A 12194-nucleotide genomic window follows, 5' to 3' on the forward strand; every position below is an offset into this window, starting at 1 on the left:
GTCTGCCCATTGGTACTGTAAGGCTGCTATTAGTTCCTCCTGCTTCCCAAAGCCTTCCCTTCTGCAGCCTGAAGACCCATTTCCCTAAGAACTGACAGAATTCTAGCAAACTTACTTCTCCTACACATCTGCTAAACCTAAAGTCTTCCATCACAAATATAATGTTTTGATTTAGAGCGGCTGTTATCTTCATCCCCACATTTCCCCAGATACAACTGTAGGAACTGACACCTCACACTAAAATCTGCTCTAGTATAAGCTAAAATGAGTTATACACTGCCTTTCTGGGCTCACTCTAATCCCCCTCTAGGACATACATCAACTCTAAAGAGACCATCTCCTGTTCAGCTTGCAGATCTGTTTCTAAACTAGAATTAAGAGATATGGAAGAACTTTCTAAGAAAAAAAAAATCACCCAGTTGAACAAAGAGCTGTAGTCTTACAGGCTCATTATATATATATGTACACAAGCTTGGATACATAGGAAAAAGAAAAGATGCCCTGAACTGAAGGAGGGGAAACAAACAAACAAACAAAAAAACAACAAACCAACAACAAAAACACCCCAGTGGGAGGCGGGGGGTGAACCTACAACAAAAAACCCAAACCAACGACCCGAACTCAAAATATGTAAATCAGAAAGCTATCAAGAAGGAGAGTAAGAGTACATTATTAGGACTGCTGTCTAAACCACTGTTACAAAAAAGAGTAAAAACATTAATGAAGATGCCACAAGCACTCCAGCATCTGAGGTAAATTTCTGTTAAGGTGTAGTCCCCTATTGACAATTAAAAGCAAAAAGTTCCTCTATCAGTTTTCCCAATCCTCCAAAGTTACTTATCAGACTAACAATATTCCAGTACAGTAACAGCTCTTCAGACAGGCACTCACCCTTTGATGAAGCAAGTAACATCAGGAATTATTAACCACTGGAAAAATCCATGTCATGACTAGTCAGTCAAGAAATCCCAGAGACAGGAGGGGAAGGAGTGAAAAAGAGGAGATATATCTCAAGATTTACTCCATATCTCTTATCAGTAATTGATATGTGCTCCAGCACTTATTTCTCAAAAGAAAAGACAGATACTGGAAGAAGTAGTGATGTTTCCTTAACAGAAGAAAAGCAATCTTCTCTACAGACTTTCATATCTCTCTGGAAAACCCACGTTCTATATTTCATTTCCAGCTGAGGGGGAGAAAACATATCATAGAAAGGTCTGTACTTCTCATCCAGCTCACTGAAAAAAAAATCCATACAAATAAAATAAATCCTTGCACCAGTTTAAAATAATTCTTCAGAATACTTGAGAAACTACAAAGAAACACATGGAAGAGGAAGATTTGATCATTCTCTTCAACCTCATCCTAAAACTTGTGAAACAGCAGAGTCACTGGCCTCAGATTCACTCTCAGTCATTCATACTCTTAATATCTTTCCAGTCACATAACTGGAAAAAAGTAAATTTGACTTTTGCAAGAAGTGACAATGCTTGCCCCTCACCACAGAGGGTGTCAAGTAAGGAGAGCCAAGTCAGTTTAAGCCACAGGCAAATGAACACTTAACAACTGGGAGATGGAATATTATTAGATGAATAACTAACTGGGGCCCCCAGCATAATGAAGACATGGAACTGCTCAAGCAGGTGCACAGAAGGGCCACAAAGATGATCACAGGGCTGCAGTCTCTCTCCTATGAGGTTGGGGTTGTTCAGCCCGGAGAAGGCTCCAGGGAGATCTTACAGCAGCCTTCCAGAACCTAAGGGGGGTCTACAAGAAATATGGAGAGAGACTCTTTATCAGGAAGTAAAGTGATAGTACAGGGAGTAAAGCTTTTAAACTGAGAGAGGGTAGATTTAGATCAGCTATTAGGGAGAAATTCTTCACAATGAGGGTGCTGAGGCCCTGAAATAGATTGCCTTGTGAAGTGTGGATGTCCCATCCCTGGAAGTGTTCAAGGCCAGGTTGGATGGGGGCTTTTTGAGCAACCTGGGTGAGTGGAAGGTGTTCCTGCCCATGGCAGGAGGTGTGGAATGAGATGATCTTTAAGGTCCCTTCCAAACCATTCTGTGATTCTATGAACTCATCTATACTTTGCATTTTAAAAGGCAACACAGCAATCCATCAGAACTTAATTGCATTTAGGAGTGCTTAAGGCAGAAAACCAAAATACTACAAATTAAGGCTGTGATCCTACAAACATTTCAGTAGTAAACTTTACTGGAATAGATTTAGACTATAATGAAATTACAGAACATGCCTGAAACAGAGAAACAAGCCTACATTTGCAATATTAGCTTCAAAAATGTTTATTGTAACAACTCCCTACCACAAGGACTGCTCTTGTACAATATAACAGTCAGCATATAAATACACAAAGTACAGTGGAACTGTAAAGTTACAACAGAAGTTTAATACACACAAGCCTATTTCCACTTTAAAGAGACATTAACAGTTACATCAAGGTACATACACTTAGAATTTTTCAAGAGTGAAAAAGTAACTAAAGCATGAGTCCCTGTAGCTAATAACTGGACCATTTCAGTTTTTTCTCTATGTGTACCTGGAAGGTAAAGCTGATTCCAAATATAGCACACGTCTTGTGCTCAAATTTCTGGCACTACCTGAAAGTAGGTGGAAATTAGGCCTCTGGCTTATTTCCTGTTCCATGCTAAAAATGACAAAGGGTGAAGCTTCCCTAAAATCTGAAATTCTGCAGCACGTAATTCAAGACAATAAAGTATTTCTTGTAGCAATTTAGGAAACAGTTGGTTAACATAAAAGGTACATCTAATTAAAATGCAGTATCAAATAAATCCAGTGATCTATCAGTTCTACTGGCTGAAGAAAAAGACTAACTCAGGAGTTCAGTTTAAGTATAGAAGACAGGAATACTATGCTTAGGACATCATCTGCTTCAGACAAGAGCAGGATGCTGCTTCAGTAACATTCACTGACATCTGAGTCAACAGAAAATAGTACAAATGTCTACCATGTCACAGTCACAATCACACTTTGGGATTCATTTGGCTTCTATAGAGAATACCTGAAATTTTACTATCTATTTTGTAATCTAAAAATCAGTGTTTTCAAAAAGCAAACCAATCATTTAACGAGAAGCACAGAAAAATTTCAGAGGATGGAAACACCTTCTAATCAGTCACTCCAAATACCTGCTAGAAATCCAGAAAGGTAGTTGCTTGGGGCAATATTCACTCATACCATAAATCCCCATTCCCACATATGTGGTACCCAAGCTACAATCGCCTGTGTCTACTTTTCAGGGAAATACATACGTGTTTGCTTGCATTCAAGGAAGCACTTTTATCTCAATGAGGAACAGAACATATATAACTGCTTGAAAATACATGCTATATATATATATGCTATATGCTGTAGTAAACAAATTCTAGAGACAGTCATATATAAAGCAATTGCCTTAAAAGAAAAAAGCAAAGGGAGAACATTAAGAAGCAACCTGTGAAAACAGTTTTCCAGATCATTTTTTAAAAAGGCTAGGCAGAAAGGGAAAATTAATTTAGCATTCTAAAAAGAAACAATTTAGTAAAATACCCAAAAAGCAGAGCATCAGCTTCCACAAATTTAAGAATGTGTAGTATTGTTTTTTTATAAATTCCTTCTACCTCAAATACATGGAGCTGTGTTAACTCAGACAGCTGAATTTAAGGAGTCATTTGGTATGTACAAAGTACTGAATTAAATCCCAAACAAAAATCTGTCAGACTGTGACAAATAAACACTGTAAAAAGCACAGAAGTTCAAGTTGACTGCAAATGCACTTGCCCAGCATATCCTTTAAATGCTGTGACTGTTTAATACTATGAGATACAAGTCTGAGTTTTTAGCAATTAGGAGCAGCTGAATGTGGTTTCTTTGGAGAAGCCTAAGCCACAGGAGATGCAAACTAACCAAAACCCATAAGAAAATCGAAAAACTGCCTAAAGAGGACGAAGAACTGGCTGATAGACTTAAGTTTCTTTAAAAATAGAAGAAAAAAATACAAAATTACGACATTAAGGATGCCTCAAACATTTATGCTGATGTCAGGTCTGTGTAAGAGGATACTCTCCAATATCTGACATCATACTTAGTAAATAAAAAAAATAAAACAAAACAACAACAAAAAAAAAGACAACACAGAGTGACACTGAGTCCATCTCCTTTCTGCATTTCTATATAATATGGTATTTCCTGAGTCCATTATAAGTCTCAGAAAAAAATAGTACAGTCAAAAGATGTTGCACTCCACCTCTACAGTTACCTTTGCCATGCTTTCAGAGTTGGCACACACTGAATACAGCAGAAACAGTAGCTGGTGGTAGTGGCTCATTCATTACGAGTGGATGACTACAGCACTGCTAGTGCCAAAAGGAACCTGCCCCTCTCACCTCATCACACCAAATTACATTTGTTTGAAAACAAATTTTGCTTAACCTCTGCTCAATAGTTTAATATATATATGTGCAAACAATGTTTAAAAAAAGTATGGTAACCAGTATTAATTATGATTAAAGACAGAATAAACATTTTACTTCAAAGTGCCTGTTTTCTGACTCTTCACTTATATTCTATACAACTAAGCTCAAAAAATAAAAGCCATGTTCCACTGCATATAAGGTTTCCTTATAAAAATGGCTGTATGGTGTTCTCTTTTTGCTCACTGAACTCGAAAGCAATTAGCTAGTTTCCCAAAAGAAGATACTACGGAACCAATTCTAAGTAGTTCCTGCCCAGGGAACTTTTCTTAAGACTGCCAGTCATGTGGTCACACAACACAGCCAGTTCTCACCAAGTTTCACTGTGTTATGTATTTATACAGTAGTAACCAGAGCAATAGTTCTCATACAAGGTATGCCACTGCCCCACCTCCTGGGAATCACAAGCCTCAAGGTTAAATCAGAATGAGACCATGAGCAAAAGCTTTAAGAAATTAATGGCTCTAAAAAGGCTCAATTAGAAGAGGAAGCCACTACACTGTTGAGAACATGCGACTGAACCTACCTTGAAGCATGCTTACAGTTATAACTACTATTCAAGACTAGACTGAAACTGTAATCCAGCCAGATGACGACACGACCCATGTGCAGAAGACAGCTTGATGAGTATAAGAGCTGCTATTTCCTTAAACTTCCCAGCTGTTCTGCCATATTTTCAGCATACACCAACAGTTATGTAAAAGAAAACCAGTGATCATCCTCCGGGTTCAGACTTACCACCTGATGTTCTAGAACCAGTTTGCCACTAACTGTGAAACCACAACATTAATATGTCAAATATACGCTTTACTAAACGAAAGGATTAGCAAAGGAGCTTCCAAAGACAGGAAGAGGCTCTAATTTCTCAAACATGGTTCCTCAGTTATGAATTCCTTGACCCTTAACCTAGGACGAAGTTTCATAAAAAGAAAGATTACCTTCTTAGGAAAAGAAAGATTACCTTCTTAGGAACGATCAACAGAAGCACATGCAAGAAGGCTCCTTCAAAGCAGCAGCAGCAGCAGTTACATGATAAATGGCAGTAAGACTAAGTCACTAGACAAACTGGATTAATGCTATTGGGTCTCTCTCACTCAGACCAGCGCTTTTAACTTAACTTCAGGACTTTAGGGGCCCCTACGGTTCACACTGATTGAAGGAAATATATTCAAATGAACTATGGGGCATGTTGACCCATAAACACTAATTTTGACCTAGCAAGTTTTGGCCTTTCATTTTATGTTAGTTTAGGAGCTCTCAGAGGACACATTTTATGAATGAAATACTGAAGACTAACCTTAGTTTTCATTCAAAAAAAAAAAAAAAAAAAAAAGGAAGAAGTCACATGTAATGAAGCAGCAGCTATTCAGAGAGAGGGAATAGTTTCTATTTTTGCAACGTCCAGTAGCCCAAGGTAACATCTTCATATCACAGCAAAGCCTTAAGTCTTTAACTGACAGGCACAGCTATAGCTACACATACCTATCTTCATTCATTATATGTGGAGAGAAGACAGAGAAAGAAAGTAGCTGAACACTTTCTCCCTTCATCTAGTGATTACTGCTACATACTTCTTTCCCTACCCCATTTTTCTATGTTTCTAGGCTATATTACAAAACAGAAACTCTGAACAACAGCCACCACATGCTTACCTATCCAGGACATAACCTTCATCAAAACTTCTATCACTTAACTCCCTCAGCTAGGCAGTTCCAAAACACATATAAATGTAACTTAATTCCTTCCTCCCAGTCCTGCACTCAAAATCTGTTGTTTTGCTTTAAGATGGTAATTTATTGTAACATGGAATAGGAGATAGGTTTAGAAATAACAAAATTACTCCACCTGCAAGTATAGTATTTCACAGTCTAGGTGTCTCAGTTTGTGGTTCTTGCAATTTAAAATTAATAGACACATTTCAAATAGGACCCGCATTACACCTACACTGGTGAAAGAAACTTTAAACCAATGTATAACATGAAGCCTGCCTTCAAATAAATCTCATCTGTTTAATTCAGTGTTCCTGAAACAAATTAAGAAAATTGTTAGCAAATCTTCCTATGCAGTGTATTTTATCTTACAATGAGTGAGATTGCTATGCTTTTAGTTACTAGTTTTCTGTATGAAACCTTACATGAAATAAAACATTTAAGAACATCCACACTAGGAAAAATAAATGCCCCTTCTGTTAAGTAAGGAAAAGATTAGAGCTCAGTGGACTGAAACATAAGATTATATTGCAGTTCACCAAAAACAAGGCCTAAAAACATGCCAAAGTAAAACCTAGGATGAAGAACCACTTGAAAACCACAGTACACACTCCTATCACATGTTTTGGCCATCCCTACAAAGCTTCTGTGTTTCTGTTTTAAATTTGAAGAATTCATTAGAATAAGTTAAAAGCGAAGACAGAAGTGTGCTGCCATTTTTGCAGTTCATTTCACTTAATTTGTTTTGAAAAAAAAAAGAAGAGAAAAACCAACCCCCAACAACACAAAAATGCCAACAAATTCCTAGTGCTAATAATTGATACAATTGATTACATAGAAAATATTGCAACTTGACCTTCCAGCGATCAAGGACTGCTAAGCTGTGAAGAGTCAAATACTCAAAGCCCAGAGAGGGCCAGTCCAAGGACCTGCACTACAACAGGGGACCCTCCATCTCACTTCAAGCAGAAATACAATTGCTTTATATCAGATTTTGTGGTCAATTGGAACCTGCTTCATATTAGGAATCTATTCCTCTCAAGATAACATCAAGATAGAAGAAACTGATGCTGGGATCACAGTATGTTAGATCCCAGACAGATGAAGTTTTCCCTTCTTCCCTTGAAAGAAAACAGAACCAGATCAAAGTCAGACAGCACTGATCAGAGAAAAAGCCTTAGCCAAGATCCAAGTACACCTTCCACCAAGTTCAGTAGCATGTTTGCTTGATCCACCTTCATTTTTAATTTGGTGACAAAGATTAAAAAAATTCCCCTTATGTTGACCCCAACCTATTTTTTCCCCAATCTGAAAACGAGCAACAGATGAAGTACCTGATAAAAATACACAAATTACTGATTAATCATTATGAAATTAAAACTAACATATTCTGCTCCAGAATAAAAATACAGTACATAGTTTTCAGGTTGCACAGAAAAGGATGAGCAGGAGCATCATTCTCTTGGCCCGTATTCTCCTCATGGCTTTGGATGCAGGTTTCCTCAAGTTGTTAAAGCACATGCATGAGATAGCTTATGAATATCTTATTTTGTACATGCATGTTTAGAAAACACTTGCAAGCTCCATTTAAATAATAGACTCCTACAAGAAATACCTTGGAGTTGTCATGTTCCCAGAATACTGAAGTGGAAGGAAAGAAAATAAAACATATAGCCACAAAATCTACTTGATCTTAGTACTGAGGAAATCAATTCTTTTCTTTCAGCTGTTGGAGTCAGTCTAACAACAGCTAGCCAGAAGTCAAAAACATGTATTCTGAATGCTCACTGAATTAGTATGATCTTTGATACAATTTTAAAATAAGAAAACTGTAAAGATTCCCTTTTCAAGATCATACAAGAAAAATGCCATCTGACAAAACCAAGCATATCAAAGTTCCTGGTACGACAGAACAAAATCCAGTTTAATAAAAACATTCACCTAACTGATCCAAACAGTTTAATGCAAAAACACATATATGTATTTACTTACAGAGGTTATATTCCTATTTTCTGCTTAACACTTACATTGCCCTCCCAGCTTGCTTACAGGAAGAACCAGAAGGTCTGAGCAGCATTCAAGCCACGCCAAACCATTTGCTGCTACACTTAGTTTTCCAAGCCCGGAAAGCGTTTACAGTTGTTAAAATGTTAACAAATGTTAATCAATCTCCTGAAAGGAATAAATTCCTAGACTATTCTCCAAGAACCAGAAGAGTGGGGCCCAGAGAGATGAGGGCTCTATTTATTTATAGAGCTCTAGCTCCTCACACTGTTTCCATCCAATAAAAAGGGGACAAACCAGATATACACTGGAAAAAAAAAAAAGCATAAACATCTTGAAAGAGAGGAAACATTCAGGACACAAGGTAAGTCATGTAGTCTTTCACATATGCACCTAGTCAAGTTATCTCAGCAATACTGCACAACTGCAAGCGGGACAAAAGGTGATTCCTACAACCTAAGGCACTAATTCACCATGTGAAAGTTTAGGCACCCTTGATCCTAGCAGTCTTGCTGAGCAAGTAATTTCCTTCCAGCATTGTTAAGGCCTATAGATCAGCCTCATCTTACCAAAACAACCAAGGCCTAAGATGCAATCTACAATCAGCCACTTAACAGTTACCTGTGCTTACAGAACAGTCTATCTGAAATAATCTCAGTTATTTCAAAGAAACAGGCAAAATTTTGAGAAATAGTTACCAGAGTTAAGCCTTCAGGGCCCATACTTAAGATCTTGGTCAGAGTAATTTCAAAACATTTAACTCACAAACAATACCCCAACTTTCCTGAACAATAGCCATGAAGGACAACCTGTCTCTGTACATAAAGAATATTTCTAATTAAATAAAAAAGCCACATCCTTGAGTATACTCTCTCACCAGCTTTTTTAGCCCAAGCCTTTTATTTAGTTGGCACTCTAAGGATGTTATTAAGCTTTGAGGAAAAGGTACCAAGGAACTAGTAGAGCACTACTCCTGACAGACTCTCACCATTTTTTCCCTGTAAAGAGAAAAGCTGTTAGGATCCAACACTCATCATTTTAAAAGCTAATAAAGAGGCACCTGAAGAAACACACAGAATAAAAGAACATATTATTTTATCATTGTATTTCTCCTTTTCAAAACAATCTTTTCCCCTAAAATGAGCTTAGTTTGCAATTCAGCCAAGTTCAACTGCCAGGCATTTCTAAACACTTGCATGTGTTCATCTTGTTTATGAAATGGAAACTCTATCACAGAATTCCAAAAGCCTAAGGTACAGCACAACTGAATCCCTGACCATGCGTTAGACCACTACGTTATTACAGAGATGCTAAGGAACTAGGAGTATATTTGAGTATTTGTAAGCCATCTGAAACTAATTCACCCTCTCCAGTCAAACAGCTGCTTTCTTCCCTGCTCTTCATAAGCCTGCATTTTATTTTTTTCCTTTCCTTTTTCCTTTTTTAGCAGTGAAAGGGGCTAGAAAAAATTTCTTTCTTCTACATATTCATCTTTCAGTATGAGTTCTCTTCTGTTAATGCCAGACAGCAAGAATATGAAGTCAAAGTACAGGGATGTTCAAGTCAAGACATTTCAAAGCTAAAACAAAATACAGACAGTTAAAACACAGCGAGTTAGAAACCTGTACAGGCTCAATAAACATGTGACTGGCCAACATTAACTTCTACAACTTTTGAATAGGAGCAAGCCAACATCTGCAGGCCTAGAGTTTCCACAGCTTTAACTAGCTGATAGGTTTTGCTTCCATTAACATATGGTCTGAAGAGAATTGCTTCTCCTATGAACTATATACTCGGTATTACCACACTGACAGAAATATACAAGCCATGGACAATTAAATCCTTTCTGGTACAGTAACCAAACATTTTAAGATAATTATCTAATGTATTTTCCCTCCCCTTCACTGTACAGATGAAGGCAGTGGCAGCTCCCTTTCAGACTGGCAGGTAGAGCTGTACGACCATCGCTGGGAACAGGAGAGAGCCCGCATGCAGCCTTGCCATTTGCTTCTGCCAATGCACAAAACAGAAAGAGCTTCTAGGATTTTGCAAGTAGGAAACAGAAAGTTACATATAGGTTATTTTACTGACAGGCAAATCTCGGGAGATTACATGGACTGTCCAAAATAACATCAAAATTAAGAGGCTGCCATTTACCATCTGTTTCTCTCTCTCTCTCTCTCTCCAGAAAAAAAAAGTACACATCACAAGAAGAAATAGAGCCTGGGTCCGTGGAAGAGGAAGAAGGGGAGAAAGGAAATTTCCACGCAAATTCCAAGTGAATCACGCCGCGATGCCCGCGCCCGGCCGCGCCGGCCTGCCCCGACGGAGGCGAGCGGCTCCGGGGGCACCGGCCCCCTATGGCCCTGACCGGTGGCCCGGCACGGCCCAAGGGCTCCGCCACGCCGAGGCGGCGAGGAGGAGATAAATAAAGCCTCCTCCGGGCAGCGGCACCGAGGGAACCCCTTCCCCGGCGCCCCCCGGGAGGAGGAGCGGCCCGCTCGCCCCCGCGCACTCCCCGCCCGGCCCGGTGCCCTGGGCGCTCGGCAGCGGCCCGGCGCGTCCCCCGGCCCCGGGGCTGCACCGCCGGGTGGGCTGCGGCCTGCGCCGTCCCGGCGAAGCCGCGGCGCTTTCGTAGCCAGAGCGGCCCGGCTCCCCCCCGCCTCCTCCTCGCCTCTGCTTCCCTCCCTCCCTCCTTCCCTCCCCGGCCCGGCCTTCAGCTCGCACTCACCCGCCTTCCTTCTGCCTGCCCGGCCCGCGGTGCGTGTGCGCGGCTCTCCCCGCTCGGGCTGCCCGGCGCGGCGGGGGCGGCCGGGCGGGTGGGTGAGTGAGCGTGCAGGGAAGGAGGCGAGGGGAAAAGGAGGAGAAGGGTGGGGAGGGAAGGAGAGAGGCGGCGAGGAAAGAGAGAGAGAAGCGGAGGGGAGAAACCCGCAGCGGCGCTCCTGGTGCGGGACGTGCGGCGGCGGCCGGCCAGGCGCTCAGGCGGCTGCTCCGACGACCTTTACGCGAGGGACGGGCGGTCTCCGAGCTCGGGGCGCTCCGCTGCCAGCCCGGCCACCATCTTACATTGGGGAGACTTGCCCCGGACGCCGCCCCCGCTGCGCGTGCGCCGCCGGCAGTGGGCGGGGCGCGGCGCGGGAGGGGGAACGGGGCGCGACGGCAGCGGCCGCGACGGGCCCGGGGCATGATGGGGCTTGTAGGCGGGGGCGGCCCGGGCAGCGCGGGAGGAGGCGGGGTCGGGCCGAGGGTCGGCCCTTCCGCCGGGCCGGGACTTCGAGCCGCCGGCGGGGCATGGCTGTCCCGGGCCCTGTTCCGGAGAGTCCTGCAAACCTGCTGCCATTTCAGCCACCTGTTGCTGGACATTAAACCGCGCAGTTTTCAAGCACTGGGCGGATTTATTTTTTTATTTATTCATTCATTCATTTATTTATTCATTTATTTATTCATTTCTGTATTTATTTTATTCCTCCCATTGGTGTTGCTTTGGGGGTTTTTCCCCCGGCAGGTCGAAGCGACCCCGTGTGCCTCCCCGTCGGACTTTGCCGGTTGTTGGCTGCAGCGTCCGGGGGTGGGATGTGCTGTGTTCTCCGGGAACACCTGACGCGGCTGTCGCGGTGGCTCGACTGGGGCTGGATGCGGTCCCGCGGAACTCGGCACGGGCACCTTCCATTCCCGCACACTCCGAGAGAGCGGGACTGTGCCCGGGCGCTGTCCCAGCCCTGTTCCCCGGTGCCGCCCCTGCCATTGCCCCAGCCCGCCGGCCAGCCCTGTTCCCCAGGAGGGCACCCCCGCCACCTCCCCCTCTTACCCTTCTTTCCCCTTTTTCTTCTTTTTCGTTGGTTGGTTCGTTTTGTGTCGTCGTTTCCCCCCCGCCATCCTCACAGGCTCCAAGCACGAAGACCTGGTGTGACAGGATTGCTTCGCTGCTTCCGTTTCTGGAGTTGCAAAATTTGGAGAGTTTTGGTTCCCGGGGCACTGTGCTCGTGTC

General features: G+C 42.2%; 1 protein-coding gene across 7 annotated transcripts in view; it reads right to left on the reverse strand.

Annotated features, from left to right (window-relative positions):
• CNOT4 (CCR4-NOT transcription complex subunit 4) overlaps nt 1-11312 on the reverse strand; it is an 82074-nt gene extending 70762 nt beyond the window's left edge. For 4 of the 7 annotated variants that reach the window (XM_064655281.1, XM_064655283.1, XM_064655280.1 and 1 more), the window contains exon 1: nt 10938-11311. The gene's annotated coding sequence lies outside the window, so the exon portion shown is untranslated. Of the gene's footprint in view, nt 1-10937 lie in introns of all 7 variants that reach the window. The other 3 variants (XM_064655279.1, XM_064655278.1, XM_064655284.1) reach the window with 2 other exon arrangements.
• Between the last annotated feature and the right edge of the window lie 882 nt (nt 11313-12194).

Source organism: Pseudopipra pipra, chromosome 5 (genome assembly GCF_036250125.1).
Source record: "Pseudopipra pipra isolate bDixPip1 chromosome 5, bDixPip1.hap1, whole genome shotgun sequence".
NCBI lineage: Eukaryota > Metazoa > Chordata > Aves > Passeriformes > Pipridae > Pseudopipra > Pseudopipra pipra.